General features: G+C 47.1%; 1 protein-coding gene and 1 pseudogene across 1 annotated transcript in view; both read left to right on the top strand.

The window, feature by feature from the left end:
- Window positions 1–27,627, top strand: part of LRRC40 (leucine rich repeat containing 40) — a 440,314-nt gene that overhangs the window by 1,507 nt on the left and 411,180 nt on the right. The window lies entirely within an intron of this gene.
- On the top strand, window positions 15,160–24,775 carry LOC144807760 (gelsolin-like; annotated as a pseudogene).

The following is a 27,627-nucleotide window of genomic DNA, read 5'->3' on the forward strand; positions in this document are numbered from 1 at the left end:
AAGAGAATTGCAGTAGTCCAGTCTGGAGAGGACCAGCGATTGGGCCAGGGTTTTAAGGTCATGCACCGGGAAGAAGCGACGAATCCCCCAAAGAAGGCGCAGTTGGTATCGGGCAGATTTTGCAATTGAATTAATGTGGGAGAGTAGATTGAGTTTTGTGTTGAGTATGACACCAAGGGATTTTGCGCTGTCGACAATGATGGGTTTATTGTTCAGCAGATTCATCTGGTCCATTCATGATTGCACCGGGGGAGGAGAAAGTGAGGAGGAGAGGAGGAGGAACTCAGTTTTGGAGGGATTCAGAATCAGTTGATGTGTTGACATCCAGTTATGAATGGAGTCGAGGGTAGAGCTTAGGAGAGAGAGATCGTGAGTGGAGGCAACCTTGAGGTAAATTTGAGTGTCGTCAGCGTAGAGGTGATAGTTGACCCCAGATTTACTTAAGAGATTTCCCAGAGGTTCCAAATAGAGATTGAACAATGTGGGTGCAAGAATAGAGCCTTGGGGAACACCTTGACCCACCGCCAAAGGCGATGAAAGACTGTCCGCTATTTTGATCCTTTGGGATCTGTCAGAGAGGAAGGAAGCAAACCATTTGAGCACAGTGCCCTCCATGCCCATTCTCTGTTGAAGAATATTGAGGAGGGTGTTGTGGTTGACAGTGTCAAAGGCTGCCGAAAGGTCAAGGAGAATTAGAAGACAAGACCCCCCCCCGAGTCTAAAATTCTCAGCGCGTCATCGATCACTTGCAGCAGGGCAGTTTCAGTGCTGCAGTTTTGGATGAAGCCGGACTGAAAATTGTCAAGAAGATCATTGTCCTTGATATGACGAAAGAGTTGTTTCGCAACACATCTTTCTGTGATCTTCGCAAGAAAGGGTAGGTTAGTGATGGGGCGGAAGTTGTTGAGGTCATTTGCATCCGCAGTGGGTTTTTTAAGCAAAGGGGTGACCTGCCCAGATTTGAAGGGAACAGGAAGGGAGCCTTGACAGAGGGAGAGGTTGAGCAGAGTGGTCCAATAGGGAAGAGAAATGGTATAGAATTAAGTGGCAATGGCACTAGGGATGGGGTCAAGCGAGTGGTTGGAGGGCTTAGTTTCGAGGATGCACTTGCGGAGGACATCTTCAGAGATGGGGTCGAAGTTCTGCCAGATGGCTAGTGATTTGCGCTCCTCTGGAGGGTTAGGATGAGCGACCTGAACCACAAGTGATTTCACTTTTTCGTCAAAGAATACAGCGAAATCAGCAGCTTTCTTTGTAGAGTCCTCCAATTTGGTGGTTGGGGGAGAGTAGTTAGAGTTCTTGATGAGATCAAATAGTTTTTTGGGTCTATTTTTGGCTGAGTCAAGGAGGGTTCTGAAGTGTGATGCTTTCCCAAGGAAGATGTGCTTGTGGTACTCGGATCTTGCTGAGCGAAGCGTGGCCAAATTATCGGTGGAGGCTGCTTGCCTCCATTGTTTCTCCAGGCGTCTTAGGTGCTTCCTTTCTTCATATAGGGATTTGCTGAACCAGGGTGCTGAGGGAATGGGCCTTTTCTTTTTGCTTTGGAGAGGAGCAACGCTATTGATTTCAACTGCGAGGACTGAGAGGCATTGTGAGGTGAGATCATCAACATCTAGGTTCGGGTCTAGCCTTGGAAGTGACAGCAAAGCTGATTCACAGAGGGAAACAGTGTCAATATTCTTAGCGTCACGGAACCAGGAGGTAGCCCTCTTAGGTTGACCAAGAGTAATAGAGTGAGCTAGGAGAAGAGAGAAAGGAATGAGGAGGTGGTCAGACCAGTCTACGTGAATTGGGGTAGCGATAGAAAGCATGCCTGCTTTAGAAATAACAAGGTCCAGGATTGAGCCCTTAGAGTGTGTGGATTCTGTGCAGTGTTGGGTGAGATCGTTTGTAGAGAGGAAGGAGGCCAGCAGGTTTGCGGACGAGTCTTGCAGGGAGCCCCAGTGGAGATTGAAGTCACCCACGAAGGTCTGATTTTCACTTTGTGCGTATTGGTCGCTGATGAAGTCAGTGAGTTCCTCCATAAATGAAGGGCCACTGCCAGGTGGGCGGTATATGACATGGAATCTAAGGGGTGAGCGGTGGTGAAGTTGAAGCTCAAGAGATAGACATTCAAAAGTGCGGAATGCGCTGATGGGAAAAGCCTGGAGTTGAAGGGAGTTTCTAAAGATAACTGTAACACCTCCCCCAACTTTGATAGGTCTGTCATTCCTGAAAATGGAGTAGCCAGTGGGTAGGAGGAGGTCAAACATGGATTGAGAGGTATCGTTGAACCAGGTCTCTGTTAAGAAGAACAGGTCAATATTGTGAAGGGTGATGGTATCAGAGATTTCGAGTTTGTGTTTTATTGCAGATCTGCAGTTGTGGAGCAGGCAGCGCAGTTCTGTCGAGACTGTTTTGGTGACGGGGGCACTTGGGCAAAGAAGGGTGATAGGGATATTATACCTATATGGGGGTGCACGGGAGTGTCTAGGTGGATGCTTGGTTCTGACAGAGGAGATGGTTGGAATAGATTAGGTAATTGGGTTACTCGGAAGTGCTGGTTGAAGAAGGGTGGCGTTCAAAGGTTTGTGTGAGTGAGCGATGTTTGCAGACGACAGGTTATGCTTGGCTATAATGGTGTGAGGGGGCGAGGTGCAACTCGTGGGAAGGTGAGAGTTTTCCAGAGGAGTTGATGAGAATGGGAAAGTTGAAATCTTAGAGCTTAAAAGTGAAATGGAAGCTACAAGCTGGGAGATGGAGGTGATGAGAGAGCATAGATTATTTTCGAGTGAGAGTAGGACAGAACTCGGATGGTTGGGTGTCTCGGTGGCCAAGGGATGGGGTGGTATAGGTGGTAGGAGGCAGGGAGAGGTGGGAGGACAGGAGGAGAGTTGAGGTATAGGGTTCATATGTGGGGAAAGGGGGAGGTTGAGAGCGGGAGTTGGAGTATTGTTGAAACCTGGGTCGGGTCGGGGACAATCGGTATTTGCCCGGCGGTATTGCCTCTGTGACCCTCTAGTTATTTAATCAATGAAGAGGCAGGCGCTGGAGACTGGAAGGCAGGAAACAAGGTTTTTATTCTCTCCGGAGGAGAACACAACAAAACGGGCAGAAGGTATCGTTCTGAGGTGCTCTAGCTACATTTCTGAGGCCTGGCCTCTTATACACTGTTTTATGACTTTATTGCAGATTACACATTCATGTTAAAGCTTTGATGTATGGAAAAGACATCCCCGGAACTCCCCTTTGGGCCCGTTCCCACACACATTTACAGTTGAAGTCCCCACCCTAGTCACAACAGGTGATGAGTATCACGCAGCTGGATATTCCGCCTATTCACGGAATGTGGGGGGTTTGATCGGATCTCATGGAGTGGGGGCTTTGATCAACCCGGGGATCCTTTGATGGGGGAGCTTTCTCTTGTACGGGGAGGGGCAAGGAATGGTATCGGCAGAGCTGGGTGTCGGCCTGGGAACGGGGAAGACAAACGGGCACACGGGGAAAAAGGGGGTTTGCATCTAAGGGCCGGAGATCATGAAAGGGAAGAAGGGAGGTGTCGCGCTGGGAACAGGATGAGGGCCTGGGGCAGAGCAGCGCCGAAGAGGGGTTTATGATTCAAGGCAGGTGCAAGCAGGGGGGTGGTCAGCGTGCAGGCTTAGTGAAGGCGAAGGGCTATGTCAGGGGCCAGCGGCATGCAAAAGGGTTCGTTCTGATCGGGGCATCTTAAAATGGCGGGTGTGCACGACAAAAGTGTGGCATCAGGGGAAGAGGCAAGATGGCGCAGATAATGTTCACCAAAACGTACTAATTTTCAACAGTCCTCCCTTTAACATATTCAAGACATCTTGCTGGTTCATTTTCTACTCGGTTCTATTGTGGTGGGCATGAGAAAGAAAACAGTAGGAACCCTAGATGAAAAAGAGTTGTAAACAATACATTTTAACATTTCTAGTTTTTAGGAGGTGGACCTATTTGATAAACTTTGATCAATTTGTTTAGCAGGAAAGTCATAGGAATGCAATACAAAAACGATTCTGTAGCGAGAGCAGCAAGTACATTTCATAACGTGAACTGGTAAGTTACTACATATATCAGATTCGGATTGGAGCATGATCAATACAATGGCGGCTGGGAGAGAAATGAGGCATAGCAGAAACGGTGATTGAGGATGTCAAATGTTCGAAGTTAACGAGTCCTCATTATTCTTTGTTGTCTTTCGTTGGCGCTGAGGAGCACCGGCGGTGGAGCTACAAGTCCAGCTCTATTCTAAGTTCTGCGTTGCAGGGCACGACCCTTTCCTCGCGTTTCTGGTTGGAAAGGTCCTTTTCGCCCTGTGTCCTTTGAGGTGATTGTCAGAAAGTTCAGATGGAAGAAGAGCGTACAAAACAGTCCATAGGGTAGGTCGGAGGAAAAGGGGGATGGAGCAAGGCCAAATTAGGAACAAACTAGGGGAACAAGAGACTTCAGATAGGCGGGCGTGTGACCGAATTCAGAGAGCGGGGACTTGTCGGCAAACACTGGACATCGAGCAGGGGCATCAGGTCGCCCCTTTCTTCTCATGTTGTCGAAAACAGTGCCTCGTCCTGCAGCTCTTTTCTGTCGTGGTCTCGCCTTGGCTAATGTCGCAGGTGTTCCTTAGTCTGCAGTCAGGCCTCGTGCTCCCACATCCGGTCCTTCTCTCCTCCAACAGCAGTGCCCTTAAACAAGTTTGAAAAGACAGTCTTTAGAGAATTTGCAGATGAAGATAATCAAAAAGTCTATTTCTCTCCCAGCTCCAGGCAAAGAATGAAAATGCCCGTTATATTAGTGTTCACAACTGGCATATGAATGACCGGTGACGGGCCTGTTGGATTTACTATGACTTTCCTTCACAATTATTTATTACAGTCACGACAGTTCATCTGATGGTGACCCACCTTCGTGAGACGAACCTGGCAAAGATATGCCGTTCTCTAGAGTTTTATATTTACAAAGGGTACTGTGAGTTGTCAACATGGTACTACACAGGCATTTTGCTGAGGGACGAACATAGGCTAAACATTTATTTTCTATCAATGCCTCCTGCTTCTCAACTAAACATTTTCGCTTTCGGCATGGTACAGTGTAATGGTTTTCTTTGCTCCAGTCTAATCTTAACTTTGCAAAACATCATTCTGGTCCCTATGCAGCCTCTCGCGGCCGGATTACTAAATTAGAGAAGACAGGGGTCTCATCGGAAGACACCTAGGGACATAGAAAACTTATAGTAAGGGCGTAAATCGACCCATCTCTCATAACCGGGAATGAGGGGTAGTTTCATAACTCCAATTTGGAGCGGCTGATACAGGGGATGTAACAGGGGTGATCATTTTTCCTGTCTGGGTATTGCGACAATTCGGGGCGGGGAGGGTCGCGTATTCTGAGGTCCTTGTTTTATACCATAGGAGCCGTTGACATGTAGTTCCCTTATTTCGGGCCAGATTAGGGAACCTCTGTCGTCTTACCTGTCCTTTCCCTTACGGCCCAACCTCGGTTCATCGACTTCTAGCGGAAAAGGAGAGGTAATGACACGGTCTCAGGGTGATTGTATTAAAGACAAGTTTTTGTGCAAATACTGACGGTATTTGAAGCCAATTAGGTGGTGCGCTAGGGGTGGCAGTCTGCCAATTTCGGGGCTAATCGCTCGGAAGAGTGAGAGTGCAAAAATAGAGAGAGAGAGAGAGAGAGAGAGAGAGAGAGAGAGAGAGAGAGAGAGAGAGAGAGAGAGAGAGAGAGAGAGAGAGCGCAACGGCAGGCTAAATAGTACACGTGCAACAGAGAGGGTGGCAGTGTATTCAAGAAAGGCTATTTAGTGCATTACACAGTAAAGGACATTCGCGGGTCTGCGTTAGAATCTTGTAATCATGCAGTTTGAGCATTAGACAGGGTAGAGGGGACGTGCCTTGAGAAAAGGAAAGAAGAAAGGAGGTACCATTTTGTCGCACTTTCTCGCATTCTCGGTCCTTCGACCAGTTGGGTCAACGCCTCAGTCACACACACACATTCTCTCATAGTTTCGCATCATACGTGACATGGGTTCATTCGTCCGGTCTGGTTTAAGGGCGATCACTTTTTATCAGGTTGTGCTAATTTTTTTTCGGGTTTGTTCGACACGTGAGTAGTTTGCAGGCGTGCTGAGGCACCACCTTGCGGCGCTAGTCTGCTTCGTGTATTAGACATGGCAAGGCTTCAGATCTTCGCCACACCTCGGCTGTAATCTCTGATGTAACCTGCAGAGGGAGGAAAAAAGGGGGGTGGGGGAGACAGCATTCGCGCATATTCAAATACATGGATTCATAAGTCCTTTACTTACCTCTTACTCGTCTTTCCTCCTCGGGGCAGGGTCCCCGGGGATATGGTTTCTGGAGTCGAGGGGGGTAGTGTGTCCATATAGGTCGTGTGCGGGGAAACGTGAAAAGGAAACCAGAGGTGCTTAGTGCGAGGTATCTAGTCAAAGGATGTATCTCACTATCGGGATCCTTAAACCTCTTTCAACGCTGTGGCGTTCTAAGGTTCTTCGGTTCTTGGGTCAGCTCCGTTCCCTGATACCTTGGAGCGTTGTACTTTATAACATTTACATTATTTCATTTCACCCTCCTTTTACATTCCCTCATTTACACCGTTCGTTTTACCCATCCTTGGAAGTCAAGGTCTTCCTCTACGCGAGAGTTCATGAGTCAGTCGCGTACTTTGAAGGCAGAGTGTCGTGTTGTCGATCCGATCCGTCCTCCAAGGCTGGGCAACCATCTTCTTTTAACCTTAAAGAGAGAGCAGAGTAGGGTGCACAGAAAAGAACTTTCCCACCGATCCCACATTTTTTTTTAAAATAAAGCATGCGATACCCGTCCATAGTTTCAAAAAACTTTATTTTGCAAAATCATTTCAGCACGTGGATTATGAGGGTGCGGTCGTATTTGGCCGGTCGTGGCAATGGCTAAAGTGCGTACAGTGGGGGGTGTCGTTTGCAGCAATAAAAACATCGGGAAGTTTTATTCATTCATTTGTAAGAAACTAAAACGTCTATTAATTGGCTGGGGGTTCGGGGGGCATTTATTTTCATAATTTAGAAGCATAATCATAATAGTTGCAATCAGATTTCCTATATGTATACCGTATGGGTGCGTCGTAGATGAGGTTATACATCAGCTATAAAAAATATAATACATTGTACATTTGTGATCAACATTTGTAACGGGATCCTTTCATACTGTTCGTCGAGTGAGCTCTCCTTGTCTTTTCTAGCCAAGTGTACAAAGGATCATATAAAGTCTCAGAACATCAAGTTTATATTAGTGCGAAGGAACACCACGAGGTGTTCGTAAGTTCCGATAGATACCAGCGCCATCTTGGGCGGGGCCGGCTCAGTCCGGAAGCAGCATCAGGGGGAAATGTTTCCCATTACTGGCAGTTGGACCAGAGTCCTTTTCGGCAGTTCTAGAATTCATGCTAACAGAGGGAGTGGCGATGTCACGTTTATTTCGTTGGCGATCAAGGCAGCCGTCCTTTACCGGAAACCTGCAGAGGCCGAAGGTTCCGCCGGGGACTTTTGTAGGGTCTCCAAGGCTGCGGAGATGCTGTCGGAGATGGGGGCTCGTGCCCCTGTGGGCAAATGTCCGAGTTATATTGCTGGTCAAAGTTACTCTAGTGGCCGGGGCCCACCTTCCAGCGGACCCAGACGCCATTTTGAGGCCCTACAGGGGCCACTCTCGTCGAGTTTGCAAGAGCGGAAGAGATCCTTCGGAGTGAAAGGAAGAGGTCCCTGTTGTGCGAAAGCGGGACGTTCAGCTGGGGTGCAGCTGTGATGCCCCCACCTGGGGGGGCGAGGGAGACTCGTTCGCGCCGTCTCCTTCTCCCGGTGCACTCCATGCTGTTCTTTTTCATCGCCCCGCATGAAGGTCTCTCCACATCCGGTGTTCCCCAAGTCTTGTGCTCAGTGCTGTGGGAGTATGGCCACCTGTGGCGCGCATTCGGTGCGGCACGAGTATCAGTGCAGTCATTGCAGGTTCGGTGTTCCGAAAATATGGCCACCATTGCACGTTCGGTGCTGCGCAAGTACTGGGGTGCCACCATGGTGTGTTCGGTGCTGTGGAAGTATTGGCACCATCGCCTGACTGGGGGTGTTCGGCGTCGGGCCGGGGGCTGGGAGACCTCCTATCGGTGTAGGTGGGAGAGGCTCGTCCGCGTCGCCTCTCCCTCCCAGCCCAACTTGGACAAATTGTTGTGGAGGTACGTGCAGGACATCCCGCCGTCCAGAGCTGCTGCGGCTGTTACGGAAGGGAAAAGGAAGAGGTGCCTCGTTCTTCTCTGGACATGTGGCGGGACTACTTAAGTCTATCCAGGCCCGTTGCGGCTGGCCGAGGAGACATGTGGCGGGACTACCTACAACTGCCCAGGCTGCTGGCTCCTGCCTCTCCTCCGGCTTCCCCATATGTTAAGATTTCCTGACCAAGAGTTGGCAGCGGGGCCCGCCTTATATGGGTTGTCGCTGGTTGGGCGTAGCCGTAACCTTACCCTCCTTCGGAAGGTTCCAGAATGGGGGGGGGCGAATGTTCTGTTTGACTTTCATTTTCTACAGTTTACCGTTATTATTTCTTGTTTGTTGAGTTAAATTAAAAGTTCAAGTTCATCAATGGTCTACGGATTTTGTTTTACCATTTCTTTCTTTCCAGGTTGCTTTTATGCTAAGTTTCTGCTAACAGAGGTTGAGTAACACGGAAACACGTGTAGAGGGATGACGCAGATTCGTACATTACATACACACAAACTCAGACGGGGGACAGTACAAATACGACATACAAAGACCCAAGACGAATAAAAAACAGTTATTGGTCATAATTATCTCTGTCCGTCTGTGAATTTTAAAGCGAGGCTGGGTTCCCGTCTTGACGTTGCCCGACCTAGGAGAACTTGAGCATGCCGCTGAAATTGTCCTGGCGAAATCTGTGCCATCGGGCATAATCAAACGTGGTGGTTCTATCTGGTCTGTCTATGTAAGTCGGGTTCTTCTTTGTCTCGCGCTTTTTCTCGTACTGCCGGTCTGTCGTTCCTGTCGGCCCTTTGCCTTTACTCACGCTCAGTAGAGTCGGGCATTGGGCTTTCCAGTGTCCGACATACCTACAAAAAGCGCATTGGTCTGGCCCTAAGTCTGGTCGCCTTTTGCATAGTGTCGGGGGATAAGTTGTGGGTAGCGGTGTCCTGGGGTTGTCCTGTCGGTATATTTCTCTACTTGGTTTGTCCTCGTCTTTTCTCTGTCGTTGCATAGCCTCTCTGCGCCACATACCGAGACTGTCGAGCATAATTGGCGTTGTCTTATTATTTCGAAGGGCTATTTCTAACGTTTCTATTTTATCAAGGTCAAAGGATCCTGCCAGTGGCCACTGTTTGTCTTGACTTTCTTCGGTATACCTGTGCCACAATTTATTATAGGCTATGGTGACTAATCCATAGTTTATGAACATGTCCTTATTAGGGGTGCCTTCTAGTGGAGCTATATGGTCCACCTCTAATACACGGTCCGGGCTAAACAGGCTATTAATCAGTGGGGAGAAGACAGACATGACGGCTCGTAACGAGGGACTAAAAAGGCAGCACTGCCTATCTTATCACTAGGTGCAAAGACTGGACAGAATATTTCTATTCTACGTTGTTTGCAGGCAGTGAATACCTCATGGATCAAAAATAACAAAAAAGACCAATAAATAACAATGGGGAGAATGAGTAGGTCCGCAAAGATCTGCGTTACCTACCCTTTTCACTATCTGCAAAAAGGGTGGTCTCTTCCCTGTTTGCAGACAGGGAATCTCCAGGAAACAATAGTTTTGCGAACAACAGTTCAGTTTCAAGTAATTATTGAGTGGGGGAGAAAAAATAAGCACGGCTGCTGCCCTACCTATCCTCCACTGCTTGCAAAGAGAGCCCGTTGTTTCTCCGTTTGTAGACAGTGAATCTCCAAATAAATAAAGAGCAATACTAGTATTTTTAAACAATCAAGCAATCAAACAATCAAGCAATCATTTCGCAACTTGTCGTGATTACACGACCTTACCCGGACCATGTGGACAGTTTCTTGTCTTCCGAATCCAGCGCCCGATCGTCCTCTTTTTCTCGTATTTCTCACGGCACTCCTAATGGTCCCCAGTCAGGACCGTAGATCACTCGAGAGAGGTCTGTTCGGAACTAGTGAAGTTCGGATGATCGGCTGCCAGACGAGGGTCTATTGGGCAAGAGCTCTCCCGATCGTTGCAGTCGTTCACTCTGTCGTCGGGACCTCTCCCACTGGATCCACGAGTCGCTGATGGGCCCCCCACGTTGGGCGCCAATTGTTGAAACCTGGGTCGGGTCGGGGACAATCGGTATTTGCCCGGCGGTATTGCCTCTGTGACCCTCTAGTTATTTAATCAATGAAGAGGCAGGCGCTGGAGACTGGAAGGCAGGAAACAAGGTTTTTATTCTCTCCGGAGGAGAACACAACAAAACGGGCAGAAGGTATCGTTCTGAGGTGCTCTAGCTACATTTCTGAGGCCTGGCCTCTTATACACTGTTTTATGACTTTATTGCAGATTACACATTCATGTTAAAGCTTTGATGTATGGAAAAGACATCCCCGGAACTCATGGAGTGGGGGCTTTGATCAACCCGGGGATCCTTTGATGGGGGAGCTTTCTCTTGTACGGGGAGGGGCAAGGAATGGTATCGGCAGAGCTGGGTGTCGGCCTGGGAACGGGGAAGACAAACGGGCACACGGGGAAAAAGGGGGTTTGCATCTAAGGGCCGGAGATCATGAAAGGGAAGAAGGGAGGTGTCGCGCTGGGAACAGGATGAGGGCCTGGGGCAGAGCAGCGCCGAAGAGGGGTTTATGATTCAAGGCAGGTGCAAGCAGGGGGGTGGTCAGCGTGCAGGCTTAGTGAAGGCGAAGGGCTATGTCAGGGGCCAGCGGCATGCAAAAGGGTTCGTTCTGATCGGGGCATCTTAAAATGGCGGGTGTGCACGACAAAAGTGTGGCATCAGGGGAAGAGGCAAGATGGCGCAGATAATGTTCACCAAAACGTACTAATTTTCAACAGTATCAGAGGAGAAGGGGGAGTTGTCTTTGATGGCGTTGCACGAAGGAAAGGAATTACGGACATGTTTAGGGGGGGAGGGTGCGGAACCAGACGGTGGGGAGGAAGGAGATGGCAGGACTGTGGTGTGTCATAGGAGTGTAAGAGGTTTGGGAGGAAAAAAGGGGAGGTGGTTGGAGAGGTCCTGTTGGCTAGGAGAGGTGGCTGGGAGGGAGCCGGTATCTGGTAGAGTGGGGGGTGGTTGGGAGAAGGGGAAGTTGACGACAGGAAATGGTTCTGCTGTGCCTGATGGGGGGAGATGGAAAGAGGTACCAGGGGGGTAAAGGGGGCAGCACAGCATTGCTAGCGGAGTGGGGGGAAAGAAAGAGATGCAATGGGATTGTTAAGAAATAGGGGAAAGAGGTGAGGGGAGGAGGGGGTAGAGAAGAGGGGGAGAGGGAGGGATGAGGGGAGCATAAGGAAAGTTAGCAGGGGGGGGAGGTTGGCGGAGGGGTGGACTAAAAAAGGGAGTAGCAGAAAGGAATAGGGGGGACGAGATGAGATTGGGATACCGGGACGGTGCTGACTGGACGAGGAGCGTATTGCCTAGTGGTAAGGCTGACGTGATGAAGGGTGAGGCAAACTGTGAAGTGGGAGGAAAGGGAGAGGAGGGCACAGGGGAGGGGGAAGGAAGAGGGCCGACCTGAGCCTCCCGAGGGTGCAGCCTATTGGAGTGTAGGGGGGTCAGGGGAGGAGAAAGGGAGTAAAGGGTGGAGTTAGATGGAGAGTCGGGGGAAAACCTGGTCGCAGGGGAGGGGAGTAGGGAGGGGAAGAGGTGGTCAAAGAGAGAGAGAGAGGTGTCTTTGCCTTGGATCAAGACAGTACCATTGTTATAGATTGAGATGGTGAGGGAGCCGTTGAAATACGCAGAAGGGGAAATCTTTAGTTGTTTCCCATGAGGGATAGAGGAGGAGGAGGTGACGTTAAGGGAATTAGATAAGCTAGAGGACCAAGAAGGGGTGTCGTGAGTGAAGAAAATGAAATCATTTTTGCGCCTCCCAGAACAACAATTGTAAAAAAGGTCAACAAAAAGGGAATCAGGGAAACGTTCAATAGTCTCATGCTTCAATCGTTTAGCTGAAGCTTTAGTTTGACCAGGAGGATAGATGATTTTGTAACAGTTAATTCCACCCTTAACTCGAGAGGTGGCCATGTTGGGAACGTGAGAGAGAGTGCGAGGAGGGTATGAGACGGGTGTGCCTAGGAGAGCGGTGCTGATGAGAAGTATAGGGACTAACAGGGGGCACATATTCCAGGCGTCTGGACTAATGTGTAGTTGATGGGCCCTTCATCTAGGTGAATATGAAAACAACTGGCACAAGATAATATTTACAAGAGACATGATTACATATGATAGAACCAACTGGGTCACTGTCAAAACCATCACAATGCACAATTAGTCAAAGTAAAGCAGATCACAGATGAACGCCCAGTGACTATTGGTAATCACTGTACATAGCATCAGCTTGAAACATAAGCACATTCGGCACCAACCGCATTGTACGCCCATAGTCTCAGCGGACCACTGTTGGACTCTAATCAGAAACCATAGTGTCAAGGTTGCAGCCAATAGAGCGAGAGTTCTGACTCAACCAGAAATGTCCCCAGGGAAAAAAGGTGTCATAAACAGTGCATCTGGCGCTACTCGCAGCACAGCTGTGACGGGCCAAAACGGTGCAGCTGGCAGTGTTTGCTGCGCAGCTGTAAAAGGTCTAAACGGTGCAGCTGGCACTACTTGCTGCGTAGCTGTAAAAAGACCTAAACGGTGCAGCTGGCACTACTTGCTGCGCAGCTGTAAAAAGACCTAAACGGTGCAGCCGGCACTACTTGCTGCGCAGCTGTAACAAGACCTAAACGGTGCAGCCGGCACTACTTGCTGCACAGCTGAAAAAGGCCTAAACGGTGCAGCTGGCACTACTTGCTGCGCAGCTGTAAAAAGGCCTAAACGGTGCAGCTTCCACTACTTGCTGCACAGCTGAAGAAGGCCTAAGCGGATCAGCTGACACTACTTGCTGCGCAGTTGTAAAAGGCCAAAATGGTGTATCAGCAGAGGACTTGCTGCGCTGAAGAAAGAGAGAGTCTTCCCGCTGTCCTGAGGCGCTCAGCAATTAACAGGCTCGATCACTGCTTAGTAGGGCAAAAGGTGATGCTGGAGCAGCAAAAGTGGGCTCAGGACATGAGGAGCATGAGAAACGCTAACGTAAATCTTGTTTTCATCCGCCATTCTGGGGTCAGGCGCGGTGAACTGGGTGAAGGGTAGGGAATCCTTTATCTTGAACTTATTTGGGAGAATTTACACAGAGCAGCAGCCATGGCTTGGCATGGGGGCTCCAAATCAGACCAGAGAACCCCTTGAGCAGAACAACAATTGCAGGGGGGCAGGCTCCGATTAAATCAGGCTCCAAACACGGCGCCATTGTAGAGTCAGGCAGAAATCATGCTGGCTACTCACTGAGCAGTCCTGGCCGCCGTGGGAGTCAACCCCACAGTGTCTGGCCTTCTGCTTTGCCCTGTCCTCCGGGCTGTGGCTGTTCCCTGCGTCCTGCTCCGCACCCCTGACCCTCTCAGAGCTTCGGCACCGGTCCGCCTTAACCAATATGGCGGCCGTGTTCACTGCACCTCGCTGAGCCGTCCTGGCCACCGTGGGAGTCAACCCCTACGTGTCTGGCCTTCTGCTTTGCCCTGTCCTCTGGGCTGTGGCTGTTCCCTACGTCCTGCTCCGCACCCCTGATCCTCTCGTAACTTCGGCACCGGTGCTACTCAATGTCAGGTGTGGCTGACAAAGCGGTCTGCCTGCCAGTCAAAGCCACTCTTGTGTCTTAGTGAACATCACTTTAACCTCCTCCATTCCCAATACATTATTACATTTTGAAACGGGAGCACTGCTGCTTTCGGATATTCACAATTTTCGCATTATACACCTACCTCTGAAAATACACTTTTTTTCTCAGAAAAAAGTAAAAACTCTATGCATTGGAAAAGTGGCAGTTCACAGGAACACCTGTGACTGATACTTTGTGCACCTTCAGAAAAAAAACATACTGCCAATTAATTCAGTGTGTTGGAGGCCGAGTCGGACTGGCCTATGGCAGTGACCGATGGGCTGGTCTGACAGATTAGTTTGTGGGTCGGGTTTGAGCTGTTTTGGACTGGTTTTAATGGCTATGTGGCTTTTTTTGTACTGTTTATTTCATTTATATTCCATTTTTTAATTCTATATTCTTCGCTAATATGGGCCACTTTTATTTTGGTGCCCCTGCAGGTGATTTCGTGGTGTTTATCGGCACTTCAGTGGGTGTTTTCACTAAACTGTGTTGCAAGATTGTCCAGTATTGATAAAACGACAGAACCAGTGGCTCGCCAGGATATACTTTAACTAGAAGGCCATTTAGTAGTAGAAATATGAGCGTGTTGATATAAAGCGACACAGAATGCCTGAACAAAGTCAGTACCTTTGAGATATTTCATAATTTGGCACACTTCGTCCGGTTAATGATCATGGGCTCATAACTAATATCAAAACACACAAGATGATGGACGGAATGTTGCACATTGGCAAACTTTCAACACAGGGTCAAGACTGATTTGCATATGGCTGGGTTCAAACTGGAATGGCATGGTGAGCAAAAAAACGATAGATTTAGGCCCAGATCTCTGTACTGTGGTGAATGTATGACATTGTTCTGCATTCTGTCCATCAACTGTTGCATTGTTATTATATGCCTTTGTGCCACATTGCTTCTTGTTTTTCCATGTCATGCCTAATAGTGAATAGTGTTTGGTCTAGGCATCCTCTGACCATGTCAGATGATCGCCTTTCATTCATGTTTTTAGTTTATTCAGCCCGCTTTGCTTTTTAACACACCATTCACTTTAATCGAAATATTTTGGTCCACATGCTTAAATTTGTCATGCCCACATTCCCACAATTGCTCGGTTACACAATCTCCCATCTGGCTATTAAGTAAGCCAGAATCCTCATTATCGGTGATTATAACTATTGGCAGTAAGGGTGATGGGGCTCTCCTTCGGTTGTTTCCAGCTAAAGAAACCGCAGCCTGCCAACATGGAAGTCGATCATCCAGAATTCCACATGGCCGGGAAGGAGCCAGGTCTGCAGATATGGCGGGTCGAGAAGTTTGACTTGGTGGCAGTTCCATATCACCTGTACGGAGACTTCTTCACCGGTGACGCATACGTGATCCTGCACACGATGAAACTGAAGAGCGGGAACTTGCAGTATGACCTCCATTTCTGGCTGGGGAACAAGTGCTCGCAGGATGAGCGGAGCGGCTGCCATCTTCACTGTGTAGATGGACGACCACCTCGGAGGATCACCGCGCCAGAACCGGGAGGTGCAGGGATACGAGTCCTCTGCATTTCTGGGTTACTTCAAGTCTGGCATCAAGTACAAGGCTGGTGGTGTGGCATCAGGATTCAAGCATGTGGCTACCAATGAGGTGAACTTCCAGAGGCTGCTCCAAATCAAGGGTCGTCGTTTGGCGCCATTGAAGTCCCTGTGAGCTGGGAGAGTTTCAACACTGGAGACTGCTTCATCCTGGACCTGGGTGAGGAAATTTTCTAGTGGTGTTGATCCAAGTCCAACAGATTTGAACGTTACACAAAGAGGGGTTTTACCCATGCAGTCGCGGGGACCTGGGCGCTATGTGGTATGTGTAAAGAGGGGTCCCCGCCAGGAGAACGTGTTATGTACAACACACACTAACACTGAATAACACAACCATTAATCAAGGGATATGAATCAAAATAGTGACGAGTATTGTCCTTTATTTTACAATACCAAATTGCAATCAATATAGCAAAATTGATCTCTAATCAAAAGCCCCAGTAGGGGGAGGAAGGAAAGGGAGGGAAGAATGTGCTCAGGGCGGTGTCAAGTCAGAAAAAAGGTACACACAGTCATAAAGAATTATGAATTATAACAGTCTGCAATACAGAGTCAAAAACAAATCTGATATAAAAAGCCTAAATTTTTAGGGCATTCATTAGGGAATTGTTATATTGTAGACATTCAACAGACACATACACAGTTTCGAATGATCAGGGGCATGTGCCGGAAGTCTGAAGAAAAAGAGCCGTCGACGTTTCGACCCCTAGCCGTAGGCTACGTTAAATCCTTATACGGGGTCTTCATCAGGACGTGTGCAGGAGGGGGGAGGAGTAGGGAGGGGCAATTCTGTCTGTGAAATTTAAAAACAAGAATCAGAGTAATATATATAGTGTCGTCATCTTACTAGACATTATGACCATCACAATCATTGATTACAAATTACCATGGGGTCTGGGCCAAGACCAGGCCTCAGAACATGGAATGTGAGTAAGACCAAACCAGTGGTCAAGGTCAAACTCACTGATATTCAATAGTACAGAGGAGAGATAAACCAGTATGGTGTGAACCACATTAAATTAAATTAAATTAAAAAGGGGACTGTTCTGTCTTGCAAAGGTGGAGTATGGGATTCAAATCACATAGGCTTATGCCAAAGAGCCATGGTTGTGATCCCAATTGACAAATCTCAAGAGAACTGGATGTTGTCTATAGATGAAAAGGGGATCAATTGGAATAGACGACAAATACAGCAGGAGCCAAACATGCAATCTGTGGATCCATGTATCACTTACATTGGACACAAGGGTGAGGAGCACTGTTCAACTTGGCACTTTGGGCGTCGTAAGTGGTGAAAACGTTATAGGTCACTGTGAGATTAGAAATTCATAAAAACGTATTGGTGACATGCCACAAAATTAATACTTACAACTAATAGGCACCAAGGTTAAATGGCATACCTCTAAAGTGATTAGAAAACCAGTTTTCATGACGTCGCGCTAAAAAATTTCACGTAAAACAGCCATTTCCGTGTGTAACAAACTTCAGCGGCGATTTAAATCAGACACTCGAGTCGAGCGCTGGAGCTGTTGTTTAAAAGGCTGCCACTGTGACCAAATTCTAGATGGAAGAAACGACTATTTAGAAAGGCGTAAAATCACTAATAAAGATGCAGAGGCTGATTTACACGTACATTCCAGGAAAGGGGTTTGAGGCCACTTACAATTTACTCGGAGGCTCGTCTCTGTCAAAAAAATCACACGTGAAATAGCCATTTCCCTGTGTGACAAACTTCAGCGTCAATTAAATCCGGCACTCGAGCTGTAGTTTAAAAGACTGCCATTGTGACCGAATCCTAGATGGAAGAAACGACTATTTAGAAACGCGTGAAATCGCTAATAAAAAAAGGCTGATTTACACGTTCATTCCGGGAAAAGAGTTTAAGGCCACTTACACTTTGCTCGGAAGGCTTGTCTCTGTCAACTCCGTGAAGCAGCTACGCGAAGTTGGGGGCGGGGCTACTATTTCACCAACTTTTTGAAGGGACATAAAAGAGTTACTGGGTAGGACCAGTTACTTGGAGACTCTCTGTCAGCTCCACGAGGCCGCTACGCGAAGTTAGAGGCGGGGGTAATGCTTCACCAACTCTTTGGAAAAACATAGAAGAGTTACTAAGTGGGACCCGTTACTAGGTGGGAGCACAAATAGTGGGATGGTAAATGTGATACATCTAATTTGATATCAAATAGAAGCAGTAGTAATTGCCAGAAATTACGTGGTAATATAACAATAACAAATACAATCCGCTCGGGCAACTCTCGCACAGGAGGTTGTACACGAGTCATAAGTAAGACACAGCATATTAATAAGTCTCAATTCCAATGGCGGTTACATATTATTTTGGTATTACATTGATCAAATGACCCAGTGAAAAATATCAGGCACATGTGCAAGGCTATAGTTAGAAAACCCATGCAACACTCGTGCACTACTCGAACATGAGAGTGTAGACGAGCCACTTACTTGTATACTGACATATATCATATGACAATATGGACCAACTCGTGCACTTCTCTAACATGAGAGTGTAGACGAGTTTAATATACACATTTATCTTGTCAATAAAAAGATGTTTCAACAGAGATATAGATGTCTGTATTCAAACACTGGATAGTGTGGAATAACTAAGTGACAGCAGGGTATGGGATATATTAACCAAGCGCTGCTAATTGTGCCAGACTACTGTCCTGTTCATTTAGTCCATTTTTTATGGAGTCCAAAAGGGACATCCATTTGGATTCGCGTGTATTGAGAATTGTCAATAGGTTACCCCCTCTTCTCCCTAGGGTTACCTTCTCGATAACCAACCATTTTAGATCAGACACTATATGACCTGCCTTTTGCCAATGTTCTACCAGAGGCGCTCCTAATACTTTACATCGTAGTCTACTACAATGGGAGGAGATGCGGGATTTGATTTTTTGTTGTGTTTGTCCAACATATACGTGACTGCATGGACATTGAATGATGTAGATTACACAAGTCGAACTACAATTTGTGTAATGTTTTAAGGTGTAAACACGTCCACCATGAGCAAATGTCTTGGTCTGAATGGTAGTGTCACATGCTGTGCATGTGCCACATCTGTGATGTCCAACCAGAGGAGGTAAATTCCATAAGGTAGTAAGGGTCGGTTGACTCACTGGTTCCAGGTAGGAATGGACCACCAAATCCCTTATATTTTTGGCCCTTTTAAAGGAGTGAAGTGGAAGGTCCGGTTGTTTGATCTCGTCTGCCACTAGAGACCAGTTCTTATTGATGATTTGTTTAATCTCATTGCTTCGTGTTGAGAAAGAGGTAACACAGGTGATACGTTCAAGCTCAGTTAGATTGGTAGTTTCAGGGTTCAACAAACTCTCGCGTGGGTTATACCAGGCCCGTTTTCGGGCCCGTCTAACCATTCGTGCTGGGTATCCACGGGCAACCAGGCGCTCATTCAGGGTCTCCGATTCCTTAATATAATTTGCTAGAGTAGAGCAATTTCTTCTGATCCTCAGAAACTGCCCCACCGGCAAATTGTCTTTAAGACCCCGGGGGTGGTGACTCCCATACTGCAACAGAGTTTCTTTCGGTGGATTTCCTGAAAAGTGTGGTCTGTAAGTGATCCTTATCCACATAAATCGAGATATCCAGGAATGGAATGGTCTCATTACTGGATTCCATTGTAAATTGAATGTGCGAATTTCTGAGATTGAGCCAATCATGAAATTCTGTCAGTTGTTGTTTGCTGCCGTTCCAGATACATAAGACGTCATCAATATATCTGACCCAGAGGGCCAGACAAGTTTGAAAGGGGTTATTAGGAGAAAAAATATGTTGTTGCTCAAAATGGTCCATAAAGATGATGGCCAGATTTGGGGCAAAAGTGGCCCCCATGGCTACCCCCTTAGTCTGCACGTAGAATTCCTCCTGAAAAATAAAAAAAAATGTCTTCATGGCAATGCTCAGCAGTTCAAGTATGAAGTCTGTTGGAACTTGGACCGGGGCTGGTCTTTTATCCAAAACCTCTCTTATTACATCCAAAGCATCCTGTTGGGGAATGCTAGTGTAAAGCGATATAATGTCGCATGTTACCAAAAGTGCACTAGCTGGATCAAAGGGTCTCTCATCTATCAGATTAATAGTTTGAGTGGTATCACGGAGATAAGCCCTGGTGTTGAGTGCGATCGGCTTAAGGAAAAAGTCAATATATTTACACAAAGGTTCTAAAATCGACCCACAGCCCGGCACGATAGGACGCCCAGGAGGGTTGTCCAAGTTCTTGTGCACCTTTGGTAAAGTGTAAATCGTGGCTAATGTTGGGAATTTCTGATTTAGAAATTTGAATTCCTGCTCACTCAGAAATCCTTGGTCCAAACCTTTCTGTGTGGTAGTCAGGATCCGAGAAGACAGATCTTTAGAAGGGTCACTTAGTAGTCGTTGGTAGCTGACACCATCTGACAGTTGTCTACATATTTCTTCTTTGTATTTTGAAAGGTCTTGCACCACGATAGCCCCGCCTTTATCGGCGGGTTTAATGATGATTTCTTTGTTTGAAACCAGATCCGTTAGTGCCTTTTTCTCACTTTTACTCAAGTTAAATCTGACAAACTTGCTTTTGTCCAGAGCTTGATCCACTGCCGTGGTCACAATTTCCTCAAAAGCCAAAATCTTGTGGCTCATGGCATACGTTGGTGGAAAAAAAGTCGAGGGTTCCCTCAGTCCAGTGATGGAGCGTTGTTGTCTGGTGGTTTGGTTGCGAAAGTAATACCTGAGTCTGATCTTTCTGAAGAACCTATATAGTTCTGTCTTTAACAGAAATTTATTGGCAGGGGCTGTTGGAACGTATGAAAGTCCTTTACTCGAGACCTTGATCTCCTCATCCTTTAGTTCATAATTTGAGATATTGATCACAGGGTTAGGGATACTGGTACTGGTCGTATTGGATCCCAAGATAGATGAATGCTTCACCACCTGTACGTGTTTCTCCGTGTCGAGATTTCCCCATGCACCTCGGGGCGGAATGTCACCCGTTTCTGCTGCTTCCCCCTGTTGCCATCCCATCCGGGATTCTGTTGCTGGCCTCTCGCCTGCCCTCTCGCCCAGTTGTTGCCACGTCCTCGAGGGGGCCGCCATGATCCTCGTCCCTGATCTAAAAAATGAGGCTGGAATTGCGGAGGGTACTGTTGGTAACTCGTGTCTGGAGGTGGATAATTGTAAGAAATACTTGGACTAGCTTCGCTGTCACTACCTGAACTATAAGAGGAGTCAGAAAAGGTTGTAAAATTGCGCCTTCCTCTGTAACCACCGCGGCCGCGGTTTGAGAAGCGTCCTTGTGTGTCCTGCTTATAGTAATCAGGTTGCAGGTATGGGTAAACAGATTTTTTATCAAATACCTTCAAATCTCTCGCTAATTTCTCCAATTTCTTTGTCTGGGCTGTAACATCAAATTCTTTAATTGAAACTTCCAAACTTTCCAAAGCCTCTTTTGCTTTAGTGAGTGTACTATCGCCTGAAATTTCCGCTTTTAGGTCAGCAATTTCCTTGCTGAGCGTAACAACCTGTTCGGCGGCTGTCTCCACCCCCAGCACCATCCAGTGCCGGGAGCAATTGTTTGCTACGTAGCTGAACCCTGCTTTAAACTTGGGGACGTCTACAAATATTGCTGGCTCGATTTTTATCTGTAATCCCACCGGGATTATGTTTTCCTGAAGGTATCTTGTAAAAAGATGCCCGTGTAGTCGTGTCCTAATGAGTTTCTTCTCTAATCTCTCAAGGCGAGATATTTTGTCATTTAGAGAGACATCAATTAGGGGGACAGATGTAGACAGAAAGGTGGTAGACAAGTCCTTGGTTAACTGGTTAATGTATTCCTCTGTATAGGACAGTAACTCAGATTCCACCATGGTTTAAAATTAATTAAGATACAGGAAACCTCGCAGGTCAGCACCTGCTCAGAGAACGTTACACAAAGAGGGGTTTTACCCATGCAGTCGCGGGGACCTGGGCGCTATGTGGTATGTGTAAAGAGGGGTCCCCGCCAGGAGAACGTGTTATGTACAACACACACTAACACTGAATAACACAACCATTAATCAAGGGATATGAATCAAAATAGTGACGAGTATTGTCCTTTATTTTACAATACCAAATTGCAATCAATATAGAAAAATTGATCTCTAATCAAAAGCCCCAGTAGGGGGAGGAAGGAAAGGGAGGGAAGAATGTGCTCAGGGCGGTGTCAAGTCAGAAAAAAGGTACACACAGTCATAAAGAATTATGAATTATAACAGTCTGCAATACAGAGTCAAAAACAAATCTGATATAAAAAGCCTACATTTTTAGGGCATTCATTAGGGAACTGTTATATTGTAGACATTCAACAGACACATACACAGTTTCGAATGATCAGGGGCATGTGCCGGAAGTCTGAAGAAAAAGAGCCGTCGACGTTTCGACCCCTAGCCGTAGGCTACGTTAAATCCTTATACGGGGTCTTCATCAGGACGTGTGCAGGAGGGGGGAGGAGTAGGGAGGGGCAATTCTGTCTGTGAAATTTAAAAACAAGAATCAGAGTAATATATATATATATATATATATAGTGTCGTCATCTTACTAGACATTATGACCATCACAATCATTGATTACAAATTACCATGGGGTCTGGGCCAAGACCAGGCCTCAGAACATGGAATGTGAGTAAGACCAAACCAGTGGTCAAGGTCAAACTCACTGATATTCAATAGTACAGAGGAGAGATAAACCAGTATGGTGTGAACCAAATTAAATTAAATTAAATTAAAAAGGGGACTGTTCTGTCTTGCAAAGGTGGAGTATGGGATTCAAATCACATAGGCTTATGCCAAAGAGCCATGGTTGTGATCCCAATTGACAAATCTCAAGAGAACTGGATGTTGTCTATAGATGAAAAGGGGATCAATTGGAATAGACGACAAATACAGCAGGAGCCAAACATGCAATCTGTGGATCCATATATCACTTACATTGGACACAAGGGTGAGGAGCGCTGTTCAACTTGGCACTTTGGGCGTCGTAAGTGGTGAAAACGTTATAGGTCACTGTGAGATTAGAAATTCATAAAAACGTATTGGTGACATGCCACAAAATTAATACTTACAACTAATAGGCACCAAGGTTAAATGGCATACCTCTAAAGTGATTAGAAAACCAGTTTTCATGACGTCGCGCAAAAAAATTTCACGTAAAACAGCCATTTCCGTGTGTAACAAACTTCAGCGGCGATTTAAATCAGACACTCGAGTCGAGCGCTGGAGCTGCTGTTTAAAAGGCTGCCACTGTGACCGAATTCTAGATGGAAGAAACGACTATTTAGAAAGGCGTAAAATCACTAATAAAGATGCAGAGGCTGATTTACACGTACATTCCAGGAAAGGGGTTTGAGGCCACTTACACTTTACTCGGAGGCTCGTCTCTGTCAAAAAAATCACACGTGAAATAGCCATTTCCGTGTGTGACAAACTTCAGCGTCAATTAAATCCGGCACTAAAGTCAAGCGCTGGAGCTGTAGTTTAAAAGACTGCCATTGTGACCGAATCCTAGATGGAAGAAACGACTATTTAGAAACGCATGAAATCACTAATAAAAAAATAAAAAAATAAAAAAAGATTTGAACGACTGAAGGCTACGAACATCTCTAAGGGCATCCGTGACAATGAAAGGAGTGGTCGTGCCAAAGTCTTTGTGGTGGAAGATGGCATGGAAAGAGAGAAGATGCTAGAGGTTCTTGGAGACAAGCCAGCGCTGCCTGAAGGTGCGCCTGATGACTTCATGGCTGACGCGTCTAACAGGAAGCTGGCAAAACTCTACAAGGTCTCCAATGGCACTGGGGCTATTGTAGTGTCTCTGGTCGCAGACGAGAACCCGTTCACACAGGCCGCCCTGATCTCCGATGACTGCTTCATCCTGGACCATGGCTCAGACGGGAAGATCTTTGTCTGGAAAGGCAAGAATGACAACTTGGAAGAGAGGAAGGCCGCCTTGAAAACAGCTACAGAGTTTATTTCTAAGATGGGCTACCCGAAACATACCCAGGTCCAAGTTCTTCCAGAGATGGGAGAGTCTCCGCTCTTCAAGCAGTTTTTCAAGAACTGGTGCCACAAGGACCAGACGGAAGGGCTGGGGCTGGCCTATGTCTCGCACCACGTCGCCAAGATCGAGAACGTGCCCTTCGATGTCAGCACTCTCCACGAGTCAACCGCCATGGCTGCATAGCATAGCATGGGATGGTGGAAGATGGCACAGGCAAGAAGCAGATCTGGCGTATTGAAGGTTCTGAGAAGGCGCAGGTGGACCCATCCCTCTACGACCTGTTCTATGGCGGAGACAGTTACATTATTCTGTATGATTACAGCCATGGCGGAAAGAGAGGACAGATTATCTACACATGGCAAGGGGCGAGCTCTACTAGGGACGAGATCACTGCGTCCGCGTTCCTGAGCGCGGACGAGGAGCTTGGAGGTGGCCCAGTGCAGGTGCGGGTGGTCCAGGGCAAAGAGCCAGCCCATCTCCTCAGCTTATTTGGTGGAAAGCCTTTGGCGGTATACCAGGGTGGAACCTCGCGGGATGGCGGTCAGTCTGCACCTGCGGAAACTTGCCTGTTCCAGGTCCGTGCCAGCTCTTCCGGCTTCACTCGAGCAGTTGAGGTGGATGCCACTGCCACTAATTTAAACTCCAATAATGCCTTTGTTCTTAAGACCCATCCAACACCTACATTTGGATGGGTCAAGGAGCCAGTGATCCTGAGAAACGTGGTGCACAAAAGCTGACGAACATTCTTGGTTTGCAGACGTCCTCAATAGCTGAAGGTCGTGAGACAAATGATTTCTGGGAAGCTCTTGGTGGAAAAGCTGCTTATCGCACATCATCCCGACTGAAGAGCAGAATCAATACACATACTCTGCGACTCTTCGCCTGTTCCAACAAGACTGGACGCTTCATTATTGAAGAAGTTCCTGGAGAAATCACACAGAATGACCTTGCTCCCGATGACCTCATGATTCTTGACACTTGGGATCAGGTGTTTGTCTGGATTGGAAATGAAGCGCATGAGTCGGAGAAGAAGGAAGCCATTGCATCTGCTTCCAGATACATCCAAAGCGACCCTACCAACCGAGACAAGCGGACGCCCATCTCCATCGTGAAACAGGGCTTCGAGCCTCCTACCTTCACGGGCTGGTTCTTTGGCTGCGAGAATGATTTCTGGTCAGTCGTCCCACTGGAGAGGGCCATGGCGGATCTTCAGGTCTAGAGACGGTCACAGTGGGACCTTCAGCAGCTCCTGTGCCTTCACTCCCTGCCAGAACGGTTTTAACCCACAAGAGACTTTTCCAATGGCTGACTTTTTTTAAAGCCAATTAGCTGTGCATAATGAAGTTTTCCAAGAAAGTACTTTGTAGCCACTGTGCTTGAGCACTTAAAGTAATAAATTATTCATGGAACCACTATTGGCCTACTGACATACGGGAAAGCGCAGATTCCCTCGAACTTACTGATCTTCTCCTGGGAATGAACTGCACCCAACATGTTACCGCCGCATCCCACATAAAAGGGCATAGGCTAGACCAAGTTTGGACATCGAACCTGGAAATCTCCAAACTCCTAATCTCTCCATGCACTTGGTCAGATCACTATTTCATTACATTTACAATCTCATGTTTTCTCCCCAACAAAAACCCATTGACTAGAAATCATGTGGCAAGAAACTGGAAACGTGCCAATGTTGAGGAATTTTGCTTCCTACTTACCACTACATTCTCTGCCGTACACGAGTTTCTCCATACTCCAGAATTAACCATCAAGTCTTGGCTGGAATCCGCCAGTGACAAGATTGCCCCTTATAAAAAAATCTAAATTCTGCGCCCCCATGAAGCCCAACGTTGGTTCTCCAATGACCTAAAACGGAAGAAACTCGCTCTTAGGCAAGCCGAGCGTTGCTGGAGATGGGCTTATTCTCCAGATAAAAAGGATTGTTATGTAAAACTTCTCAGAGTATAAAAATGCCATCCTTAAGACTAAGGCGGAATATTCCTCCACTAAAATTTTAAACTCAGCAAACAAGTTCAAGGAGATCTTTTCCATAGTCAATGAACTCGCGAAAACAGACCAAGTTATACCGAAACCCATTCCCTCACAATCTTTATGTGACTCTATTAACCGCTATTTTATTGAGAACATCACTTCCATCAAGGCCAGCATTTCCCCTCCAATACCCATTTCGGCCCATTTAGCTTCATTTAAAAACCCATCTTCACTTGAACAAATCCCTCTCATCTCAAAGGAAAACTTCATGGTCCTTCTTGGAAAAGTTGGGTCCGGCTCCCCCACAGACTGTTGCCCCCCTCACATTCTATGTGAAGCCTTCCTGAAATGCCCAGACCATCCTCTCTCACTTCTTAACAACTCTCTTAAATGTGGCATTGTCCCCAACTCTTTCAAAAGCGCTGAAATTGTCCGATACTGAAAAAGCCCAACTCTGATCCCCTGGTTCTCAGTAAATACTGCCCTATTTCACTGCAGCTCTATCTAGGGAAAATCTTGGAAGCTCATGTCACGAATTGTCTTAGTTCTTTCATCTAACTTTCCCACTTTCTGGACCCGCACCAGGCAGGGTTCCGACCAGCCCACTCAACTGAATCAGTTATCCTTGCGGTAATGGACAAGCTCAGAAGGGGGGCTGACAGCAACCTCGCCCAGGCCTTGGTTTTGCTTTATCTTTCGACCACCTACGACATGGTCGATTATACTCTCCTGATCGACCGTGTCAGCAGCTCCAGGATCCAGGGCCTGGCGCTAAACTGGGTTTCTTCTTTCCTTAGTAACCGATCTCAAGCGGTTCTCCTTGTCACCTTTCCTTTTTAATTTATATCTATTACCCCTGATCCGTCTACTACGTGAAAGGAGGGTCAACACCTTTAATTATGCTGACGACATGCAGCTGGTGTTTGACATCAATGCCTCTCCTTCCTCAGTGTCCAATTTCCAGTCTACTATGTGTTTCATTAGTGATTGGATGAATGCCAACCAACTGAAACTCAACTCCGATAAAACCAAGATAATTTTGACTGGGGGCCCTCTCAACCCTTGAAGCCTGAAGAACCGGGCCTTATGGGCCTGGCGGCGCAGGGCACGCCTTAATCTCCAAGTTCACCTGCCTTGTCGGACAGAGACACGAGACACCCTGTTGGGCGTAGACAATCAGGTTTATTAGCTGCAGCTAAGCACAGTTGTCCCAGTAGTACAAAGTAGGTTCTCTGGAGACTGCCACTTCAATTCCGTAGCGCACAATCTTTTATAACACACATATTTACGACATGTATTCTCAACACATACAAAGCTAACCAATAGGAGAAGTTGGAAAACAAGCTATCGAATGTCCCAAATACGCCCTTCTTTCAGACTCTGTGTTACCCCTCCCCGCAAGTTAATCGATGCTAGTGCCATAATCTAATTCGCAGGTGGCAGGACGTATTTGTGTGCCTCAAGGGATAGTTGTGTAACGAGAGAATACAAGAAGAGTATAGCGAAGGCCAGTCGGATAAGATAAAGTAAGGAAAGAATAGGAGAGCCAAATAGTCAGTCGAGACAGAGATCAATCAGCCCAGACATGGATTAGTGGACTCGGCCAGACCCTGACATCGGTTTCGTAAACAAGGGCAGGGCGTTACTTTTTAACAGAAGAAACACGAAACAGCTGGAAAGGACAAAAATACTCCATTCGCCGTGTCGCCTGAGTGAAGGCAACACAAAATGGCAGCAGGCCACAAAATGGCGGCCGAATACGGGACAAAGTCGGAAATCAAAGAACCTCAGACCCTCCATTTGCCATTACTCAGGCAAAACACGAAAGACTCAAGTTAATCTGAATCTATGTCAATGGCCATGAGGTCGTCGAGCTGTTGTTGCACCATCATCTTAATGTGCTCTGTTCTCTGCGACACAGGTCTTGGTACGCACATGGTGGTACAAAGACCACAAATGGCGGGACCACATTGTACACACAGACAACAAAAGAAATTGATGGCTAGAACCATTCCAAGGAATGTTGACACTTTCTATCCCCATGTGGACAGTAGTCCCCAAAACCATCCCATCACCGACCAA

This window comes from Lissotriton helveticus, chromosome 1_2 (assembly GCF_964261635.1).
Source record: "Lissotriton helveticus chromosome 1_2, aLisHel1.1, whole genome shotgun sequence".
Classification (NCBI taxonomy): Eukaryota; Metazoa; Chordata; class Amphibia; order Caudata; family Salamandridae; genus Lissotriton; species Lissotriton helveticus.